The sequence below is a fragment of the Mus caroli genome, chromosome 4, assembly GCF_900094665.2.
Source record: "Mus caroli chromosome 4, CAROLI_EIJ_v1.1, whole genome shotgun sequence".
In the NCBI taxonomy this organism is placed as follows: domain Eukaryota; kingdom Metazoa; phylum Chordata; class Mammalia; order Rodentia; family Muridae; genus Mus; species Mus caroli.
Window position 1 is genome coordinate 965469 of NC_034573.1, and position 17396 is coordinate 982864.

The window sequence follows — 17396 nt, forward strand, 5'->3', positions numbered from 1 at the left end:
CAAACCAAACACAAGAGCACATTAGAAGGATATTCATCACGATCAACTTAGCTTCATTCCAGAAATACAGGGGTAATTCAACAAACATTTATCAGTAATTGGCCACGTAAACAGACAATGATAAAATCCACATAATCATTTTATTGGATGCACAAAATCCAATATCCTTTCATGATAAAAGTCCTGAGAATCTAGAAATGTGGAGGACGTATCTCAACACATTAACAGCAATATACAGCAAGCCCACACCCACCATCATGCTGATAAGGAAAAAACTCAAACCATTTCCACTGAAACCAGGAGTAAGAAAAGAACACATATTTTCTCCATTCCTGCTCAATATTCTGCTAAGGTTTAAAGGCTGAACCCGGAGGAACACTTGGAAGATTCATGCTGATGAGAGAGCGCAGTAAGAAAAACAAAAGGAACACTGTAAATGTTACAGCTTGCTTTTAGAATGGAGCTGACACAAAAGACAGCTGCTAGTAATGGAGATCACATTGCATCGTAGTGATGGCATATGAGTACTATCTCAATCTTAGGGAGTCTGCTGAACTGCCCCTCTCCTTATGATCCAAAGAGGGAGCATGGTTGAGGAATAGTAAAACTAGGCCAAATTAGAAATTTGGAAACTGTTGAACCTTGATGTAACTATTTTTAGGAGCAATTCCATGCTACCAGGTCATGATTTGTCACTTGCTACCTAGGAGTGAATCTCAACAGTCTTGCAGGGGAAGCTCTTGATCATGTGGCTACCAGTTAGGAGAGAACTGAGTTTGTAATAGCCTGTACTGATTATCTCTCCCAGAAACGTGGGAGCTCTCTGCCCTCCAGCCAACAGGGAAGCAGAAGAATGAGGAGGGCTAACAGCATCTGTGAACTGAGAGTGCTCAGGTATGGTTTTGAGAGGTAAAGACATATTTATTTCTATCTGCATAAGACCATGACATTAGGAATAGGTATAATTGAGAAATTGTTTTAGGTAGAGGCAAAGCAACTTAATTTCCATGAAGTATTAAAATAATTCTTGAACCATAATTCCCTAAGACACCAAGAGAACGAAAATGTATTTTACCAGCGGGGCAGACTTTGGTATATAGTGGCTCTCGGGTTTTTTTCTTTCTTTTTTCTTTTAGGATGTACTCTGCATCACTCTTTAGAACACACGTTGTCCTCTAACAACATGTATGGATTTTCTCTGTTTCCATATATATTTTTCTGGCCAATGATCAGTATTTGAATATCTTTAGAGATTAAATAGTGGCTTTCTTAAGTCAACACATGCAAGTATGCTTCTCAGGACAACTAAACAATATTCTTATGCAAAATATTATGACTTATTTGTTCAAAACACACACACACATGCACACAAATATACTTCATCACTTAATACGCTGTAAGTATTGCACAAGGATAACTCCAATCATCTAAAATACAAAATACAATTTTAGTAAATGTGAGTTGACAAGCAGCAGCTTTATTTTTTCCTGTTATAATAAAATGTCCAAGGCTAGGTGACTTATCAAGAGATTTATTTTGATGATAGTTGTGAGAATGAAAGCCCAAGATTATGTGAACTCCCAGCCTCCTGTGAAGCCTCTTGGTGCTGTCACAACACGGCAGATGATGAGAGTGTGTTCAAGAATGCTTTTAGCGTGCAGGAGCGAGCGAGAGTCAGGGGTCCAGATTTTCTTTGTCCTTGCTCTGAAAGGTATGTTAGTTTTTCCTTCTAATTTTTATCTTAACTCATTTTATAGAAGCATTTTTCCATTGTTTGCTTTAGGACCAATTAGTAGAATTGACCACTCATTGATGAACAGGAAAGATTCCAGATGCACTTTACAGATACGAGTGTCCTTACAACGTCATAGTAGAGAAAGCCTTTAACTCGGATCCTATTGGATGCAGCAGTGCACAGTAGAATCCCTGAAACGCGACCGTGACCGGGTCCTCAACTTAGGCCGGTAGTGCTCCAAAAAAAGCAGCTGTTTGGAGTTGAAAGCACCCCTTCGTTTCTGCCGGATAAAGTGAACTGCGTCTTCATTTTTCATTCCACATTCAATCAAAGCAAGTGCCACCAGCACAGGTGCCCTTCCTAGCCCAGCCACACAGTGCACTGCCACACAGGAACCAGGCTCCTCACGGAACTTGTTTTGTAGCAGGCCTAGCCAATTATCCACGATCTCATCAGGGGGCGGGGCTCCGTCGTTGTACGGCAGATCTAGAACATGGATGCCACAGTTTTCAACTAGAGTTTTATCATATGTGGCGTCACAAACTCTGACTAAGGTTGACACTCCGTAGTTCTTGAGTTCCTCTGTGAACTTGTGCATCGTATTATTGGTGGGGTTGTGAGTTATCAGAAAACGCATGTTGTTATAGCAAATCTCCACTGGGGCTACATGATTCATTATGGCAAATCAGAGTGTACGTGCGTGCCTGCCTAATGGAAAAATGAGAACATTAAGCTCAACCAAAGGTCTATTATTGTTTTTTATTTTTGTTACTGGGCTTGTTTATTCAGTATGAAGCTTCTCCAAGATAGGTAGAAATGTATTTAGAATTTGCTCGAATTCAGCCTGGGCCTCAGTGTCTGCAGATGGATACCTCCAAATTTCCAAACCATCCAGCTACATACCGAATTTACCCACCGAGCCTACATTCAGACACGAGTGAGGCAATGGTGGTGGCTGCCTTCTACTCTTGTTTACTTGATGCTTGATTTTAGCAGAGTCATTAAAGAAAGTATACTTGCAGTTATTTTTGAGGATAGTCTCAGTGTCCAGGGTCTTCGAGGCACAGTTGAATACCTCACATAGAGCCTGCCCCCAAGGTCATTTGTCAGGGAAGTTGTGCTGAGCCTGGCAGAAGTTGGTCTTCAAATTTGGAATAGCCATAAATCCACAATGTGTTTCCCACCAAAGTCCTGCGGTGACTGGAGAACTGCAGTTTCTCTGCTAGCCTATGCCTTAGACATCCTGCCAGTCCTGCTGGCGGCACATGACCTTGAGACCATCCTGCCTCCCTGGCTACCACCACGTTTCTGCCACCACCATGCAGACGCAGAGAGAGGGCCTCGCCTTGCTCTGAGCTGGACAAAGCTCCTACCCCATCGGCTAGCCATAGACGCTGCACCCCAGCCAATCCGGCCGCCACCACCCTCACTCATTTATTTATTATGGTTTGCTTGCAAAACAATGAGTTTCATTATGACGTCTTCATATACATACCAGGTATTTGCTCATAGCTACTGTCCACTCTCTTCTGTTCTCCTCCTACTCTCTATCTCATCCTTTCCTTTCTCTCAAATACTCCTGCTTCTGTTTAAATTTCCTACAGTTGTGACCTGAAATACATATATTTAAATCTATATTTGGCTTATTTTACTCTAGCTCCAACAACATTCCTACAAGGATTAGTTTTCATCTTTACAAATAAATGTGATAGACATTTAAACTGGTTCCATATGGTGGCTATGCAGAGTGGAGGGCAGTAAACAGACATGTAAGTATGTCAGAAGTGTGTGGACGTAGGTTCTCTCTTGTGAGCACCCAGGATGTCTTCATCGTGGCTCTACCAGAGATGGATAAGGGTGCCTTTATTGACATCCTGACCAGAATGTCTTTTATCTTCTTTCAGCTAGTCTTCTAACTTAGACATGTGACCAAAAAGCTTATTTGCGCTGCCCATAATAATAATGTCAAACTTTTTCGTTTTCAATTACTTATTGGCCATTATTGGCATTTCTTCCTGGCAAAAGTATCTTCAACTCCTTAGTTTATGAATGAATGATTTGGGAGTTTGGGTATTTAGCTTTCAGAGTTCTTCTAGACATCAGTCCCTGTCAGCAAATGTTTTCCCCATTCCTCTATCTCCATTTCTATGTACAATCTTTTAAATTTCATGTGATCTCATTTGTCAAAACTTCTCAATTATTCCCAGAGCAATTAGATTCCTTTTCTGAAATCTTTAACCTATGCCTCTAAGCTTGTAATTTTTCACCTGTTTTTCTGAAGCAACTTCAAAGTTTCAGGTCTTACATTAAAGCCTTTGAATTGTTTTCTGGTCCAGTGTGAGAAATAAGGAGGCTCGTTCTTCTTCACATGGTTCTGTTTTCCCAGAGCAATGCCATGAAGAGGTGCTCTTTTCAGAGGTTAGAGCTCTGAGGGTTGATTTCTGTGTCTTCTAGTCTATTTCACAGGTCTGTTTGGGGACCAGTACCTTGCCATTTTGCTACTGTGGCACTGTTGCATAATTTGAGAGGGCTTCTTATATACTTCCAGCATTGCTCGTTCAGCTAATAATGATTGAAGTATTCAAGTTCTTTTGCATTTTCATATAAATTTTTCTGTCTGTGAATAATAATTGGAATTTTGATGAAGACTGCATTGAATCTATATATTGCTTTCAGTAATACAACCATTTTTATTTTTTATTAATTTTGCCAACCCATGAACATGGGAGTCTTCCCATATTTTGATATCTTATTCAATTACTTTCTTCAGTCTTTTGAGAGTTTTCACTGTAGAATACTTTTGTCTCTTTTGGGAGATTTATTAGTGGTGTTTTTTAACTAATAAATTAGTTAATTTACTTCCCAAATGTTGCTCCCCACTACCGTTACAGAATTCTTCCCCATTCCCCCAGCCCCTTTTGCTTCCGAGAGGGTGCCTCCCAGGAACACCTCCCCCTCCCCAGCCCCGGGGCATTGAGTCTCTATGGGACTAGGTGTATCCTCTACTACTGAGGCCAACAAGGCCTCATATTTGCCAGGGCCTCAGAGCAGGCCATGCATGCTTTTTGGTTGGTGGCTCAGTCTCTGGGAGCTCTCAGGGGTCTACTTGATACTGTTGGTTTTCCTATGGGACTGCCATCTACTTCAGTTTCTTTAATCCTTACCCTAACTTTTCTGTAGGGGTCCCTGATCTCTTTCCTATGGTTGGCTGTGAGTACTGGCATCTGTGTCAGACAGCTCCTGGTAGATCCTCTTAGAAGACAGCCATGCTAGGCTCCTGGTTACAAGCACAACATGGCATAAATTACTGCTGTCTTTTCAAGAATTGTTCATGACTAGGTTTAGTTCACAATTGTAGGTGTACAAAAAAGTAAAGAACTGACTTAGGATATTGATTTTGTGGTTTGCTGTGTGCGTGTGTGCATGAATGTGTTTGCCAGTGTCAGGTCTAAGAGTTTTCTGGTGGAATCTTTAGAGTCTTTTAAATGTAAGACCATACCAGAGGCAAATAGAGATAATTTAACTTCTTCCTTACTTATTTAAAGAAAATTACCTTGATTATTGCTCTAGCTAAGACTTCAAGCACTATATTGAATATGGGAAGAAATACTGAGCATGTTCTCCTCCACTTATTTTTATTATACATTTGTCACATGTAGCCTTTAATTAAGTTGTAGTATGTCATTTTAGTCCCAATACTTCAGGATTTTTATCAAGAAAGGGTATTATACTTTATCAAAAGCTTTATTATATCCATTGAGATGATCATGTGATGTTTATCGTTAAGACTATTATATCCTATATCACACCTGCTGATTTACATATGTGTAACTTTATGTTTGCACTTCAAGAATGAAAAGGTTTTAATATAATTTTAAAAATTCACACATGTAGGCAATGTATTTTGATTTTATTGAACCCCTGAATCCTTAACTTCTAGATCTAACCCCAACTTCCCTGTTGCCCCCAACTTCATGCGCATTTGGTTTTCATCACTCACCAAGTCAAAATTATGTTTCCCCTATGAATAATGTGTATGGGACCACCCAAGAAGCATGATCAACATACCAGGGTCCATGTCCTTAAAGCAAAGGGAGTGTCCTTTCCTCAGAACCCATCCTTTGTAAATAGCTCTTGTGTGAAGGGCTGAAACTCTAACTTCCTGTCCTCTCCATGTGGGGATGTTCATTAGCTTGGCCTGTACAGACAACTACAGCTGCTGTTAGTTCATGAAAGCATGTACGCGTCCAGCTGTGTTCATAAGACAGTGCTTTGCTTTGCTTCAGTCCTTCCTGATTCTCCTCCAGAATGATCTTTGAGCCTTTGAGGGAAGGAGGGATTTGGGTGTCCCAGTTTTGGCTGGGAACTCCACGGATACTTATTTTCTGCATGTTGGCTAGTTGTGAATTTCTGAATTACCCTTGTCTTCTGAACAAAGAAAAATATTTGATAAGGTCTCTTGAGTCCTGTTTATCTCTCTCTTCACACTGAAGTAATCCTTCTCGTATCCTTTGAGGGGATGGCTCAGAACTTGTGATTTATTTTTTAGCCTGCTTTATCATGGGAAGTTTTTCTTTCACTATAGATTAGGACTGAGAGTTTTACAGAATATATTAGACAGAATTGGGGGTTGTGCTCTTTTCAGAATGTGAAATATCCATTCTGAAGTTCTTCTTGCTTTCATCCTTTGAAAGGTTACCAGTTATTCTGATGAGTCTGCCTTTAAATATGAGTAAATCCCTCAGTCTTACAGTTTGCAACATATTGTCTTTGTTTTGTTTACTATATCATGGGAAACTTCTTTTCTGGTCCTATCTGTTTTGTGTTCTGTGTACTTCTGGTATCTGTATGGGTTTCTCTTTCCCTAAGTTTGTGAAATTTTTATGATTTCATTTAAATATTTTATGTATTTTATGTGAAATTCTTTTTCTTGTATGCCAATAGCACTTTGTAAGTTGCTTAGTTCTTCCAACCTGACATAAATGTTTATGTATATACACTCATATTTCCACCAGAGTTTTACTCACATGAGATCCCTCTATAACATCTTACATCTTATTTTGAAGGATCTACTCAAAAGGATTAGAAAACAAATCTACTTTAATTTTTTCTAAGTATTGGGGAACATGGCCTCTATGTTAGTTCAATTACAATAGTATTTAACCTGGAATATTAAATAGTGCCAACCATAATTACTTATGAAGAAGAAACTCACAAAAGGCCATTCCTTACCAAACTGCTAAATGGGCATGTGGCAAAACATGAACACCAAGGTAAAATAAAAGAAATTATCTGCTTTAACTTATATAAAGAAAGACACGATTACATCCATCATCCATCTGTATTAGTAAAGATAGGTTCTAATTATCCCCGATAAGATACGTAATTGGAAGAATCTCCTCTCTTCTCACTCCCTCAGTCTCAGGGTGTTGCCTTGCAACTGTTCTCTGATGTGTCCACACTTTTGTCTCTAATGCCAACATTTTCTCACGTTTTTCTACATTCAGTACTCTATAGTCAATGTGTACAATGTCAGATACCTTTTTTATTTATGTTCAAGGATATAACTTAATAACCATAAATAACATTAAGTCTCTTATAACATCTTAAGAATACTCAACATGAAGCCCTGAACTCAGCCTCGGTAAAAGAACGACCAAGTACCAGACGTGTCTCTTACAAACTGTAAAACTTACCATAAAATCTTGTTAAGCTTTAACTGCATTATTTTACTGTCAGATCCTAACCCTGAATACCTTCTATCAAAACTCTGGTGTAGTCACTAGGGAAACTTCTGAGATTATTCCAGGACAAAGACCCATGCCAGTCTGTAGCACCTTGTTCTTCTATTAGCTTTCAAAATCAAGTCCAATACTTATCCATTCACTCCCACCAAGTACCTCTTGACCTTCAAGTAAAGTTGAAATCTTTAATAAGCATTCTCTTTCCTCTCCAAAATGCAGTTCAAACCTTTTTTAAAAAAAGAGTTAGCTAGCTAGCTATCTAGTCACTGTAGCTGTCTTCAGACAAACCAGAAGAGGGCATCAGATCCCACTACCAATGGTTTTGAGCCATCATATGGTTTCTGGGAATTTAACTCAGGACCTCTGATAGAGCAGTCAGTGTTCTTAACCACTGAGCCATCTCTCCAGCCCAAGTTCAAACCTTTTATGCCTATGGTTTTACAACCCAATGACAGATCAGGAATACCAAGCAGCCCTTTTCCCTTACACCAATGCCCATTCTCTGTTTTAAAGCAGTTGCAGAAGAAAATGTTTTCATGCTTTATCAATTGTTTGACATCACTGATCTGTCAGAGGATAAATGTACAGACAAAACAACAACAAAAACAAAAAACAAACAAACAAAAAAATGCAAGATTAAATATTCCCTACCCTTTAACAATTAGATCCCTAGTGCTTGGAGCCAGCCTGCTCAGTGACCTGTGATATCTAACCTTACAACCCATGATGCACCACCCAAAATGCAGTCTTAACAAAGATAAAGGAACAAACTATAAAACTTATTATTCAACAAGATATTGAGATGCCCAGTTCTTACTTTCTTACTTATCCAAATATGACCTCCTGCAAATGTTACACATGATAAGACTAAGTAATTTCTCTTAACTGTTTATATATATATATATAAATACACACACACACACATATATATATATATATGTATATATATATATATATATATACCATTCCTTTTCAGGATTGTGATGGTCTCTCTGTGGATTCAGCCCCTGTCTTTTTTGTAACATATATATTCTTCATTAAAACTTTAAACTTTGATTCCTGCCTGGTAAATACCTTATCCCTCTACTTGTCATTACTGTCATGACAGTAAGGTCATAAGGGTTCTGACATAGCCAGTGGATTGCTTCTTTGATGGACTCATAATATGATTCCATTATGGGACCCCACAGGATGTGTTGTGTGTGGCTGTGACATCTTTCTGATTACTCTCTCCTTCTTGCCTGTCATGAGAGGAACATCTTTCTTGACTTGTTTTACTACACTCCGTGTCTTCCCAGTTCAATAGTTAATAAAGACAAGGACAGTGGGTTGAAATCTCTCCATTTAGGAGCTCTTATGTTTTGTCTGTCAGACATTTTGATAACAGCAGTGAGGACTCTCAATGACACCTGGGCAGAGAAAGCACATTCTGGGCTGTTTCTGTAAATCAGATGTGTACTTCACCATAAACTCAGCTACCTTTTCACTGCCACATGCTGTGGAGAATAAATAAACCTCTTGAAGCAAAGAACTTTTTCTTTGCTAATATTATGAACTTTTACTTGACATCAAACATTTTCAGTCTTTTCCCTCATCCTTAAATTGTTTGATTTATTTCTAGGCATTTAGAAAATAACATTGCAGTTAATCTAAGTAATTACCTAACATAAATGCACTTACATAGTAATTAAGTATCCTGGTTGACATATAATCGTAAACAATTGTTAAAATTATTAACTGTTCACAGGGTTGCTGTGGTTCTTCCCCTCCTCAGGAGGCAACGAAGATTACAAGGTGAGAAGGTAACACAGAGACAAGGGAGTTTTGAGAGAGAAAAATGAACAGGTATTTCCCTCAGTTGTCTGACAGTTTTCCCCAAGAGTTCCTTTCACCTTTATATGTTTTTAAAAATAAATTACATAAGCCGGGTGTGGTGGCGCACGCCTTTAATCCCAGCACTTGGGAGGCAGAGGCAGGCAGATTTCTGAGTTCGAGGCCAGCCTGGTCTACAAAGTGAGTTCCAGGACGACCAGGGCTACACAGAGAAACCCTGTCTCGAAAAACAAAATAATTAATTAATTATATAAACATAAATTTGTATATATCTGTATTTGGACATTTATATGTTTAATAAAAATCTAGCAATTAACCTAGATAGAGTCTGAGAAATAAAATCTAAATGACAATATAAGCCACTCTATCATTGCTGGGTACATCACAAGTCTCTCAGGCACACACGGTCTAGTCAGGAACTAAAGCAAGACACTGTCAATACCTTTCAAATGATAGAATAATTGTAAAAGATTCATGACAAGTTGGACAGACATGTTCTTGCATGCTTTAAATGCATGCCCAAGACCAGCCATATCTGTTAAGTTCTGGTTTTGACTTCTGATGAACAGCAAATTGGGTTTCTCAATGGAATTTAAGACAAGCATAGTCCAGATAATTTCTTATATTTTAATTCATATATGTGGTTTTCAAAACACCTTGTACCAATATGATAAAGAGTTCACATAAAGGAAGAAATTGTCACTCATCTATCTGACATAAAGCTGCATATACTCAGTGTATCTTCAGTTCTGTACTAATAGAATCAGCCAGATTTTACAGTGCTTGTGCAAATGGCACATCAGGTACCTCTGTCATGCTCCTCTACTGTAGAGGATAGAGGAAAAGGGAACTAGAGAATTTGTCGTCATCTGATCCAGCAGCACACACTGAAACTGATGACATTCCTACAGCTCTTCATTAGTGATTGGTGTGGAAATCCGCCTTCTGCAACCAAGAGGCTATTAGACAGTATTGTTTTATAATCTGGGGAACAGCAGAACAACAGGTAAGGCTTGGATAGTGGATGAAAATTACAATGGTAAATCTTGGTTGATAGTTTGACTGGCTCTAGAATCAACTAAGAGTAAACCTGCAAGGCACAGTAATGAGGGCCATTTCTTGAGTAGTTTATTTAAAATGGGAAGGCCCACCCTAAATGTGGCCTGCATCATCCAGATAGAAAGGATTTTGCTCTTTGCCTCCTTGCTGGTGCTGCTCCTGATGTTGGATGTTGATGTTACAACTTTCCCTTTCTGCCATCGGCATCCAGCTTCTTCTGGCTTCTGACATGGGACAAAGACTAGCATGGATTCCTGGATATCCATAACGTAAACAAATAGAGATGCTCCAAATGTATGGCACCTCCTATGGGTATCTCTCAGAGGCCAGCCATGTGGTCATGGCCAAATTGTTTCACCAATCAAATCACTAGTTTTTTTAATTGATGGAATAACTAGATGATGCTACTGCCAGAAAAGTCTTGAATGATTGATTAAGACCCCAAAGAAGGATCAGTGACACTCTTTTACTCCAGTTTGGATTTATATTATATTTAAAATTGTTTTAATAACTCTATTTCTTGCCTCTGAACTCCATTCCCTATTGCACAAACTTCCACTGACTTAAAGCAATTTTCCTCCTGGGGCACATAGCGAAAGACAGTGTGTTCCTGTCTGATTTATAAGGAAGTACTTGAGAAGAGAGTCTTGGCTTACAGTGGGTGAGTTATGAAGCCACCTCAGCCTGCTCTTTCTTCTCTGTCTGAAATGAGTTCCCTTTTCTTCTTTTCAAGCTGCAGTATTTCTTCCTTTTTATATGTCAAATTAATCTCTGCCCTAAGAGTTATGACCACCCAGAGGAAATTTAACTTATTTGGAAAAGGATTTGTTGGGGTAAACAAAACATCTGTTTTCCTTGACATTCTATTCTGCCTTGAGTGTGCTGATCCTTTAGAACTAACAAAAGAACTTCTGCTTCCATGTGGGGACCTGTCATTAATGGGGAGAGCTCAGTTTCTCAATTCACAGAGAGTAGCTTCACAATGTAGGGAAGATTCTATATAATCTAAATGAAGTTTAGAATGTTTGAAGCATTAGTTTGAACCTGTGCACACTTAAGTGTGTTTTGGAGGTCGGTGAACAGTACAGGCTTTTGCTTTTTTAAAAGCTACTGCTATTGCCGAAACTTTTTCTTGAACAGTTCTTAAAACCCAGATTTAGCCATTTTCCTTCAGAATATTACAAAAGTAGAGTACATTTGATCTTGAGAAGTTTAGATAATGGTTCATTTTTCTTTTTTCTTCAGTACTATAATTGAATAGATCTTATAATGGCATGAAAAATAACAGAAATGTCAAGAACTAAATAATAAGTAAATAAGTAAGCCTACTTCTCTCCTCACAGCTCACTCTATCTGGAACCTTTCCCAACCCACTCTTGGATGTACAAACTTTTGACAGTTTTTAATTAATCAGATTTACACCTCTAGCTTTAATTTTTGTTTCCCCTTTCTAGCTATATGGTTTGCTTTACCTCTGCAGCTAATATTTCTCATCTCAATGATGACACCTTTATAAATGTTCCAAGTCATAAATGTAGACATAACTCATTTGCCTCTATTTTCTCATGTGTTCTAGAATGAATGTGTGGATGGGTCATGGAAACTATAGTCATTTTCCTATGCTTTCCAGTACCTGCTGCTTAAAATATATACTTAGTATAAGAATTTCTTTTTTAAAGATTTGCATGCATTTGTTTCATTTCTAAAATTTACATTAATATTTAAATAATAATTATATAGACTTACAAGGTAAAGTTTGTTCTAGGGTGTATGTGCGCATTATTTTGGCTGAAAAAAGTTCTAGTCTTTGATAAGCTCATCCAAACTGTACTCCAAAAGGACATCCCTTACACTCTCATCAGCAATGCAGTGCAGATATTTGCTTTCTCGTTTTCTTACCAACCACAGATATTATTAGTCTTTAAAAACCTTGTCAGTCTAGTAATGAAAAAGTATTATCTTGCTGCATTGAAAATTGCATCTGGCCTTCTCAGTGACAGCAATATTTTACATGTTCATAAGACATTTCATCTCCTTTTTTATTAATTACCTACTCATAACCAGTATTCAATTTTCAATGTTGCATCATACAGTCATAAATCTCATAACAATGTTCCAGCCAATGATAGACACATACAGATAGAGATTCTACCAGATTATAATTGAATTGACAGTTTTCTATTGCTCGTGACGTGGTACCCATCATAACATCATAGTGCAATTTATTATTCTCAAAATCATCATGATACTGCTGACAACACTTTATTGGGCTGCCAGCTCTGTAAAACTACAGCAAATTTAGCTATATACAGCACATGATGATAGTTAGTGGCTATTGCTGAACTTATATTAAATAAACTTATTTTAGACAATTCTTTGCCTATTTATTAATTAAAAGAGGTGCTCCTATTCATAAAAGAAAAGATTCACATTAGGATGTGTTGGACTGGCAGGTATGCATCTGTGGTGAAAGGCCACGCTGTGATTGCTGACTGCTTCATGACCACATTGAGCACGCTGATTCTCACACCATTTGAGTTTGTTCAAATTGATGCTGATATATGACATCTCTTATCGAATTCCTCAGAATTGATGTCTGTTGTGAGGTATGACTGTGATGCATATGAATGAAAGGTATTTATGACGATTACTCCTGCAGTTCATTACTTTTCAAGTTTGTTCATTATACCTTGTGAAATGTGACTTACAGACAGTTGTTTCCAAAGTAGATAGATTTGTGTCTTAATATATCTTGTACCTTCTAAATTGTTATTTTGAATTTTTTATATTTTATTCTTACTTATTAATATTCATGGTTTTATTTCTTGTATGTGGAATGACAGAGATATAAAACTTATTTCTATTCAAGTATAGATGATTATAATATTTTATGAATCATGAATATTTTACTCACAGATTTAAAATGAAAAATTATCAAATACCCAGACTATACAGTTACATGTATATGATTTTTCATTTTCTTTTACTTGTCACCAATTTTAATCTATTAAAATAATGCCTACTTACTTTTAACTACTATAATCTTGAGTGTGATACTTTCCAAAATATTCTTTGTAATGTTCATAGATGTTTTTTCTTTTCCTAAGGCACAATCAAGCATATTACATTTGTAAGACATCACTAAACCGTGGGATTAGCTGTAATTCTGCATATAAATGTAATCCAGGAGTCTCTAATACCTTTAAATTATGAATTAATAAATATGTGTATTGCACTTCTATATTAATATTAAAATGAAGGGTTTTTTTAGAAGTGTAGCATATAATTTTATAAATCATGCTTGCTCCAGCTAGGTTCTGTGGAACATCATTGCTTGCTTGCCATCTAATCAGTCCCCTTGGCTAGCTAACGCCTTCCTAAGATCCCAGTAATGCTCCAAAAACAGCCACCTGTATTCCCTAGAACGATGCCCACTCCTCCTTGCCCGATGCCAGCAAAAGCTGTCACACCTAGCTCCCTTTAGCCCACTGGAAGGAAAACACTAGAAACTTTTATGTTTTAAAACTCAAAGGCTGGGCAAAGAATATCCTGCCCCATCCTCTTTAGCCTCCCCAGCTGCCTGCGGAGGCTGCAAACTATTGGTGCCCAGAGACATTAAATGTCTTCAGCTTCCTATCTGCTCCACCGCCTGGTCTGACGCGCAGTCCTCTCTGTGCTCCTCTCTTTCTGTCTGGCCGACATCCCGCCATATCCTTTGCTCAGCAATTAGCTTCTGCCATCATTATTGACCCATTCAAGAAGCAATTAGGGAACTAGATGTTAGTTATCGGCTCGTCCCCCTATATAGAAGATCTTAGATTTTTTCTTAACATTTTGCATAAATATCTTTATCTTATATTAGTGTCACACAGGTTTCTAGGTCATTGAAAATGCTGGTGAGATTTTCTGAGATTTTTATGTCATGTGTTATTTTCTTAAGATATCATCATTTCTCTCTGTTTTCTTAATCTCTTTATGTGCTCTATCATTTTCAGAGTCAATTTTGTTTCATAATACTATAATAAATATTTTCCTAGGAAATAACACATTGTGTTCACACAAGCACCCAATCTTCTTGATGCTGTAACATAAGATGCAGTGATATCAACAGTTTGTCTCAAGGGACAATGTTGCAGGAAATACTCTATTTGTTCTTCTTGTCAATTAAGTTAGCATCTTACTCTGAAGTGCTATAATAAAACTTTAATGATACATAGTTATTTATATACAATAAGGTATAAAAATACCCTGTTTGAACAAAACAGAGGTAGACAATATCATAAAATCCATAGTTAGGATCTTTAAAAATAAAAACCAATATTTAAAGAAGAGTCTCCAATAACTTTTTAACAAATGTATGGACATCGACAGTTAAAGAACTGCCATTAACTTTCTTAATCTAAAAAGGGTTTTCTTAACATTGTTTATAACAGACAGATTTCATTACATTTCATTTTCAAGTTGCCATTGTGTGTGTGTTTGTGTGCTTGTGGTATATATATATGTGTGTGTGTGTGTGTGTTGTGGTGTGTGTATTTGTGGTGTTTGTGTGTCTAGGGGAAAACTTAGTGCAGTAGAGTCCTCAAGAGGCACTCCTCTCTTTTCAGAGTCCGGTCCTCCTTTGGCGAATGTGCCTGGGAGAATTTCAGAATTAGGTAAAATTCTGGACTCAGGGATAGGCTGATTTACAGGAACTATTTATCGTACATGTTTTCTCAAAAGACCTTTTTACATCCAGGATGTAACTAATTTGTAAAACTCTAGGGAAGATTCCAATCAATCTAGTAGCAACTGTAGGGCAGAACATTATGTGCTTAGAAAGAGGGAGGAAAATTAGAAAGGCTAAGATTCAATTAAGTGGGAATAAGTAATTTGTTATGAAAAACTTAACATCTTTTCCAAGCTTTGTGTTTTCAATTAGTGTCTCCCTGGGATGGTGGTCCTGTGTGTTAATAGGGCTCTAACTGGCTGCAGATGGCTTACTACTGCTAAGCTGAAGGAGAGGCATGATGGTGGACAGAGAATCCCAACAGGAAACAGGTTTACTACATTCCACCAGCATATTAGATATCCTCTTTGAATTCAGCTGTTACAATTTTCTCTAAATTAAACAAATTTTACTCGTAAGGAAGTTTGATACAAAAGGTGAGTTAATTAATTGGCCTCAGTTATCAATATTATAATTATGAACATACAAAATATCTGGACATTGAGATAAATTTGACCCAGAGTTAAGAAATCTTGGTACAAATTTCAATTGTGGCCAGAAGAAGTTTATTAAATAGGTGTCTCCAAGAGAGTTTCATTTTCTACTTACGTATTCTCTCCTTTCCTTCTCTTTTCTCTCCTTTTCTTTCACTAAACATATACTTGGCAGATATTCTTTCAAAAATAATGTAAGGAGAAATAAGTAAAGCTATGGGTCATGCCTAGGATAACTCTCCATCTAGTTACCCCCACTTCTTTAACAAACTCCATAATGCTGTGTATTTCTAGGTTTTCAAGATAGAACTAGTGTTCTAATCATTAATTAAGCTGTTCAATCGTACTATCAAAGTATGAGATTCAAACTCAACTGCTATTGCACTAATCAGTGCAAAACACAAAGTGGGAAGGCCTTACTACATTTAACAAGTACTCACAATAACCTTTGTCTTACATTGGGTGACAAACTATTATTTATTTTAACAAAGATCAAGTTTGAGTTTTGCACTAAGCTCTTAAAATAATCCATGACTCTAGATACTAAACATTTATCATTTTGAAATTATAGTTTAATATATACATAAACTTTTCATAATTATTGCATTGGAAAGAACTCATGCAGTCATTTCAGCTAGTCTATGAATCAATATCCTTTTGAGATGAGAAGAGAATTTATCCCTGTCTCAAAAATCAACCAAACAAGCAAAGAAACAGCCAGATAGCTCCCCCAAGATTTCAATAGAAAATAGATTTCTACAGAAAATAGTAGAAACAGGGCTTTTTCTCAAGTCTACCACTTAAGCCTTTTCCTTAGCCTCTGCTTCCCAGTAGAAACTTCTAAAATCATTAGAAATGGGGATGGTGACTAGGGAGTAAACAGTACCCTGGGAATCCATAAGAAGCAACAAGACAGGCAGAGGTAATCTACTGTGACAAGCTATGGGTTTGCTTTGCTCCATGGCTTTCAGCACATACTCACAAAATGCATACCTGTTATAGAGTTTTTATTATTCTGTTCCCACTAGCAGTCTAAATGTCCTGAAGCTACATTACTTAGCAACCTGACAGATGTCAACATTGTTTGTTTCCTTGAGATAATTTAAGACCCAGTGGACACTAATTGTGAGCATGGCAGAAGCAGATAGTTGATACAAATGGATGTAGTTGAACAACACTGTGGTGCCTCTACGTAGCAATACAGTATTGTGTCCCTCAGAGCTTAAGAGGCTAGATCTTGCATGAAGTTTCTTACCATGCACAAACTACAAAACCATCTAAAAACACAGGGGTATGAGGCTATGTCTACTGACTTGATTTTATTGATGGTATTAAGGTTTTGTATAACTCATATAATTATGTTAAATGTACACAGTATCTTACACATCAATAAAACCTAGATAAACTTGCTTAAGAAGTGAAAGACTACAACTAGTTTCCGTGTACCAAATGGTGATTTTCTGGAAAATCATCTCAGCCTCACTGGAACCTTTGACACAGGGTATGTCTCTGCAAAAGACAGCACTGGCAGGACCCCTTATTGGTGACACCAAGGTTCTCATCTCTCTGCATGGAGTTTAGATTTTTGCAAAAGCTTACATGACTGTGAATGGGACAGCATAGCCTTCAGAAATGTCCCTCTGTATTATAGTCCCCAAGTGGAAGGGTTTCTCTGAGTGGGAGAATTGTTTGGTACTGCCACATACTAACATTTTTTTTCTCCATCATCTTTAATCTTTTGGTAAGGGTTACTCATAATTGTGCAACACTGAACAATAAACAGGTTTTGACAGATTTCTGGTCAAACAAAAATCCAAAAGTAG

General features: G+C 37.4%; 1 pseudogene across 1 annotated transcript; it reads right to left on the reverse strand.

Annotated features, from left to right (window-relative positions):
* Positions 1 to 1466: 1466 nt before the first annotated feature.
* On the reverse strand, positions 1467 to 3149 carry LOC110292993 (annotated as a pseudogene). The gene has a single exon (XR_002377769.2). The product of XR_002377769.2 is annotated as a protein tyrosine phosphatase type IVA 2 pseudogene (transcript).
* Between the last annotated feature and the right edge of the window lie 14247 nt (positions 3150 to 17396).